Source organism: Echinops telfairi, unplaced genomic scaffold (genome assembly GCF_000313985.2).
Source record: "Echinops telfairi isolate 266 unplaced genomic scaffold, ASM31398v2 ScPeMD7_7475;HRSCAF=8513, whole genome shotgun sequence".
Lineage (NCBI taxonomy): Eukaryota > Metazoa > Chordata > Mammalia > Afrosoricida > Tenrecidae > Echinops > Echinops telfairi.
The window spans coordinates 27,859,940-27,865,887 of record NW_022111379.1 but is presented as its reverse complement, the minus strand read 5'-3'; the positions used below and the strand labels follow the sequence as shown (position 1 = coordinate 27,865,887).

Sequence of the window (5,948 nt, the reverse complement as noted above, 5' to 3'; positions counted from 1 at the left end):
ATAATACTGTATTCCAAAATATTCAATAATCTAGATGACATGGACAAGTACCTAGAAATATACCCTCTACTTGAATTAACGCAGATAGACATAAAACAATTGAACAAACCCATAGCAAAAGAAGAAATAGACAAGGTCATCAAGAAAATCCGCGCCCCCCCCAAAAAAAAAGAGCACCTAGATCAGATGGCTTTAGAGGAGAATCCTGCCAATTCTACAGAGATTATTCCAGAATATATAAGGTCATATATAATATATAATAAGGGTCAGCAAGCTCTCCACTCATTCTACAAAGCCAGCATAACCCTGATACCAAAATCAAGCAAAGCCCCTACGAAGATAGAGAACTAGAGACCGATAACGCTCATGAACATAGATGAAGAGTGTCAGCAAAATCCTGGTCAATAGAATCCAACAACATATCAAACAATAAATGCATCATGACCAAGTGTGATTCATATCAGGGCTGCAAGGATGGTTCAACATTCAAAAAACAATTAATGTAATCTGTCACACAAACAAGATAAAGGATAAGAACCACATGATCATATCAATCAGTGCAGAAAAACAATTCAAAATATCCAACACCTATTCTTAATAAAAATACTCAATAAGATAGGAATAGAAAGTCTTCAACGCATTAAAGGCAGTATATGAAAAATCAATAGCCAACATTACACTCAATGGAGAAAAGCAGAAAACATTCAAATTGAAAATGAAACCAGATAAAAGATTCATCTTATCACCACTCTTATTCAATATTATGTTGGAAGCCAGAACCATAAAACAGAAACAAGAAATTAAGGGAGTACAACTGGGCAAAGAAAAAGTGAAACTCTCACTATTTGTAGACAATATGATTTTATACAGAGAGAACCCCAAAAGGATTGTTGGAAACAATTGAGTAATTTAGCCAAGTCACAGAATACAATATTAACAAGCAGAAATCAATTGAAAATTGAAATTGAAATCAATTGAATCAATTGAACTCCTATGTAATAGTGATAAGAAAAAAAAGACACCAAGAATATAATACCATGCACAATAGCCACACAAAAGTTGAAATACCTAAGAATAAACCAAAGAAACAAAAGATCTGTACAAGGAAAACTACATACAGATCATTAGTACAAAAAACTAGAAGATTCCTACATAAATGGAAGAATATAGCATGTTTATAGACCTTTCCTGCTGCCTGGCCCCAGCCCCACACAAGATGTCAGAGGATGTAGCAAAGAAGCTGGCAATCTACAAAGCTCCACTCCAGCAAGTTGAAGCTGCATTATCTGGGAATAGACAAAATGAAGATTTGCTAAAATTGAAAAAGGATTTACAAGAGTGGTTCTCAACCTTCCTAATGCCGCGACCCTTTAATACAGTTCCTCATGTTGTGGTGACCCCTCAACCATAAAATCATTTTTGTTGCTACTTCATAACTGTAATTTTGCTACTGTTATGAATTGGGTGGACCCTGTGAAAGGGTCATTCACACCCAAAGGGGTTGAGGCCCACAGGTTGAGAACCGCTGATTTACAAGAAGTTATAAAACTAACCAAAGGCCTTTATTTAATTCACCCTTCTGAAACTCTTATAAGCTCCAACACTTTTCTGTCTATCAAGCCAACATATTCCTGGAAAGTAGGAGACAAGTATATGGCACCCTGGCGTGAAGATGGACGGTGGTGTGAAGCGGAGATTGAGGAGACAATGGCATCCCTGCCGTCACCTTTTGCTGACTATGGCCATGCTAAAGGGACTGCCCTGTTGAACCTCAAACCTGTAGAAGAAGGACACAAAGCAAAAGAGGGCCGTGGCAACAAACCCATGTGAAACAAAGAAATGCTTGCCCAGCAGCATGAATATAAAAAGAACAAAGCTTTGAAAAAAGCACAAAAAATAAAAGAACTTGGGCAGGAAAGAGAGGGCCAGAAGGTGAAATGGCAGCAATTCAACAACAGAGCCTATTCTAAGAACACAAAAGGCCAGGTAAAGAGTACTTCTGCTTCACCTGAGGGTGTAACTGACAGAACTGAAGCTGGCACTTAGGGGATGGCAGATAAACAATGACACAGTATCAGAATACCTCTATTTACAATGTCAAACATTTGATGCCTCAATAAAGAGATGTTGGAGTTCATCTCTGCAGGGATTTACATATACTTTCAAGCCTTATATTTCTCTAAAGGTAAATTATTTGTTAGATGAGTAAGGAAAAACACCAGTGTCATCACTGACTTCAATACAAGGAAACACGAAGAAATTGCAATTGATATCTGCTCTTCATTTACTTTTTCATTACTACTACCAGAACTCCTTCAAAGATTGTTGAATAAAGGGGCATTGCTTAAATACAGCATCCAGATGAATTGTTGGTCTTCCTAATGTCAGATCCCCATTCAACCAATGGCATATTCTTATTTTGTAAGCTCATATGTTGGACTTTTCAGATGCTTTGAAATAGTTACATATTTTAGCATTTATTGGAACTTCCAGATAAAAACCCCAATCTGCTTAAAGGTATTGCCTTTTTCCTTGCTTTGCCCTTAAGCCTAGCTTTTAACCAACGAAGTCTAACTATGGGTTAATTTGTAAATGGCAGCATTTGTTTTGAAGTTTTCCCTTCAATTACTTGTTTTTCAAACCTCTTAAGTCATCCATAAAAGTGATTCAAAGCATTTTATGAACTTGATGTATGAAATCATGTTTAGAACCCTTTATCAGTTTGTTTTTATTTTCTTTTTTTTGGTTGGGGGTAGTGAAGGTTGGTAAATTTGCTTGTTTTGCTGTGTTCATTTTTCACTTACAGTAGTAGTTGTGTACCGCTGAAACAAAGCGGGTGAAAAAGCAAATGTGGTGAAGAAAGCTGATGGTGCCCGACTATCAAAAGATATAGTGTTTAGGGTCTTTAAAGGATTGAAGGTAAACAAGTGGCCATCTATCTCAGAAGCAACGAAGCCCACATGGAAGAAGCACACTAGCCTGTGTGATCACGAGGTGCCGAAGGGATCAGTTATTGGACATCAAAGAACAAAAAATCATATCACTGTGTGCTCACCTCCCCAATAGGATCACTGAAGACTAACAATACTTTTAAGGACCCTACCGGGAAGTATGCTTGGTACTATAATCCTAATAGGCCACATTGCTCTTTCTATACACCCCCTGAGGACCTAAGCCATATGCCATAGAATACTGGGACATTGAATTCTGGATGTTCAAGGCACACAACACCCTTCAAAGGCCATTCCAGAGGGATGCAATGTGCAAACCCCAGTAGGTGAACTGGGCTTTACCTCAAACACACCTGTAACCTAAGAATGAAACTACATGGTGTATGAAGAGTAGAAGACAGCTCAACCAAGAGTATTGAACTGTCTGTGGGCACGTATGGTAGTTATATCATTTCATGTCAACTTCAGAAATAAGTGCAGAAGTAGAATCTAGCTTGTCCATTAGGTCACAGCCAGCTGATGCCTCCTTGTGGATGTGGCCTTCTCATGAGGATTCTGGGAAATTCCTCTCTTTCTCCCTGGAAGTAGGCAATATCCTCTCTCTGCTTTACCTTCCTGTTGAACAGACACACTCAGAGAGCTGGAGGAGCCATTCAGTAGAAACATGCGGAGACAGCCCTGTGATGCTTCCATGACCATTGGATCCACAATAGTTTTCAACCAGCAGCCTGTGATCTTCCTGCATTTGGCATCATTGTCAGTGTCAATGTGTGTCTGAAGAGGAATATGTACTATCAGACATATTGACTAATATTGGACTTAAGGACTTGATCTGGACTGAGCTGGGATGTTTTCTCAGTATACAATTGCTCTTGGATATAAAGTTCTCTCTTGCACATATATGAATGTCTCTGAATTTGTTTCTGTAGTCATCTCGGGCTAACCAATATGGACTAACATTTACTTACTACTCCAATGCCCTACTTGTATTAAGGTGTGTATTATTCGGGAAGACCTGTGTCTGACATTGTCAGTGAATATTATTGTAAATTTGCCTCACAACTAACTCCCACTGTTTTCGTAAAGGGTGTCCAGTCCACAAGGATTTATTCTGTGCAAATCAATAATCCATATATTGAGATTTGTAGTTACCCTACGCTTGTTCAAGCTCCCTTTCTCACGGGAGTATTTTAAAATGATTACCATGGGCTAATCAATGACACTATACACAGAAGATCCTTGTGCTCCATTGAGATGATCAATAAGATTCTCTCAGGAATAGATTTGGGGCTCACACTTAATCCTAGCTCCAATCTACGAACAATTAGTTCTTGGGGCATAGCCCTGATCGATACTTGTCTTCATGAAGGAAACCTGGAAGATACGGTGCTAAAGGAAAGGGAGGTGAAGACATTAGATGATGTCCAACTATCATAAAGAATAGCATTTGGATCTTAAAGGCTTGTTTTCAAACAAGCAGCCTCCTAAGTGAAACTTCAATTCAGCCCACACAGAAGAAACACACCGATATCTGTGATCCAATGATTGTAAATTATGTAATCCAAATCCGAAGAGGGAATAGTATCAGAGCTTAAATTATGAGATTCTGGCATGCAAAAGGCTATGGATGATAGTAGAAGCCCAAAATACATTTGCAGGATCTACACAGAGAATTAGCCTCCAGTGATTTCCCTCTGGCAATAATTAAGGGATGGGAATAATCTGGTTATCAGACAGAAAATATTGGAGAGACAACTGTCGTAGATTGAAATGATAACATTGAGTTGAATGGTAAAAACCTTGTGATGTGATCTTCCTTCTGACACACTTTGGGTTTGAGCTCATGTTTAATATTTTCTGTGGGTTTTTTTTCTTATTGAGAATTACCTTTGTTGTATTTTGTCATTGTTGGTAGCCTTCTTGATTTTCTGTTCTGTATTCTTATGGTTTTCATTATATGAAACCCAGTATGGACAGATCTATAGAGACAATAACTGGAATAATGACTCCTGTGGGGTGCAGCAGGGGAGGTGAGGGCTAAGGGAGAGCTACTATCAAGAAGTACAAGAAGGAAGAAGATGTTTTGAAACTGATTGTGGTAGCAATGATACAACATTACTTGATATGATTGAATTACAAATAGTATGACGTCTGAATTAAGTCCTAATAAAATGATTTTAAAAAGAGAGTCCCTCCTAAGCCTTTCCCCACACCTAGCAAAATGTCATTTTATTGGCAGTTTTAATATATTCTCACTAAAGCTCCATGGTGATCATATCATCGTGTTCAAAGTAAGGAAACTGGAAGGAACCTAAATTGAGCCAGAAGGCAGATCCCCTCTCGCTCTGGGTGAGAGTGGCTACAGAAAGCAGGTGCAGGCAGGATGCTGAGAAGGGGGCTTGCATCCCTTTATATAAAGCTTTCTGGGCTGGTGGACTGTTAGGCTGTAATTTACATGTAGCATGAGGGAGCATACTGACATGGGGGTGGGGAGCACTATATGATTGGAGCAGCTGTGTTTTAGGGCGATGAATTTGGCTATTTTGTGGCAGCAGAGTTAGAAAGAGTAGAGGTTGGAAATCAAAGACCAGGGAGGAAGCTGTTGCAAAAGGAAGGGTATAATGAAGGCCCCGAAAACAAGATAAGGGACGGGGGAGAGATTCCAGCTAAAAATATTTCAGCTCAGAAGTGCAGGTGTTACAGCCTCAGCCACATGCCTGCAGGAAGCTGCAGGTTTGAGAGCAGTCCCACACTCCCCCCTCTGGCCCAGAAGAGGGATGATGATGGCTAATTAGAGCTCCTGGAGGACAAAAGCAACTGCTATTTTCATTTCTAATTCCAGTCATGCTGCCCTATTTTAGCACAATAAAAGGACTCACTAGCCTACACTAGTGGGGCTGACAGCGATGACAATGCAGGGCCTTTTTCAGTTGTCCAGAGGTTACTCAGGGTCTAAACCTAGAACAGGCACGCAAGCTTCACCAAAGAGTAGTCAGG

The 5,948-nt window shown here is 39.5% G+C and overlaps 1 pseudogene; it reads left to right on the top strand.

Annotated features, from left to right (window-relative positions):
* The first annotated feature begins 1,216 nt into the window (after positions 1–1,216).
* On the top strand, positions 1,217–2,120 carry LOC101662947 (annotated as a pseudogene).
* Positions 2,121–5,948: the final 3,828 nt, after the last annotated feature.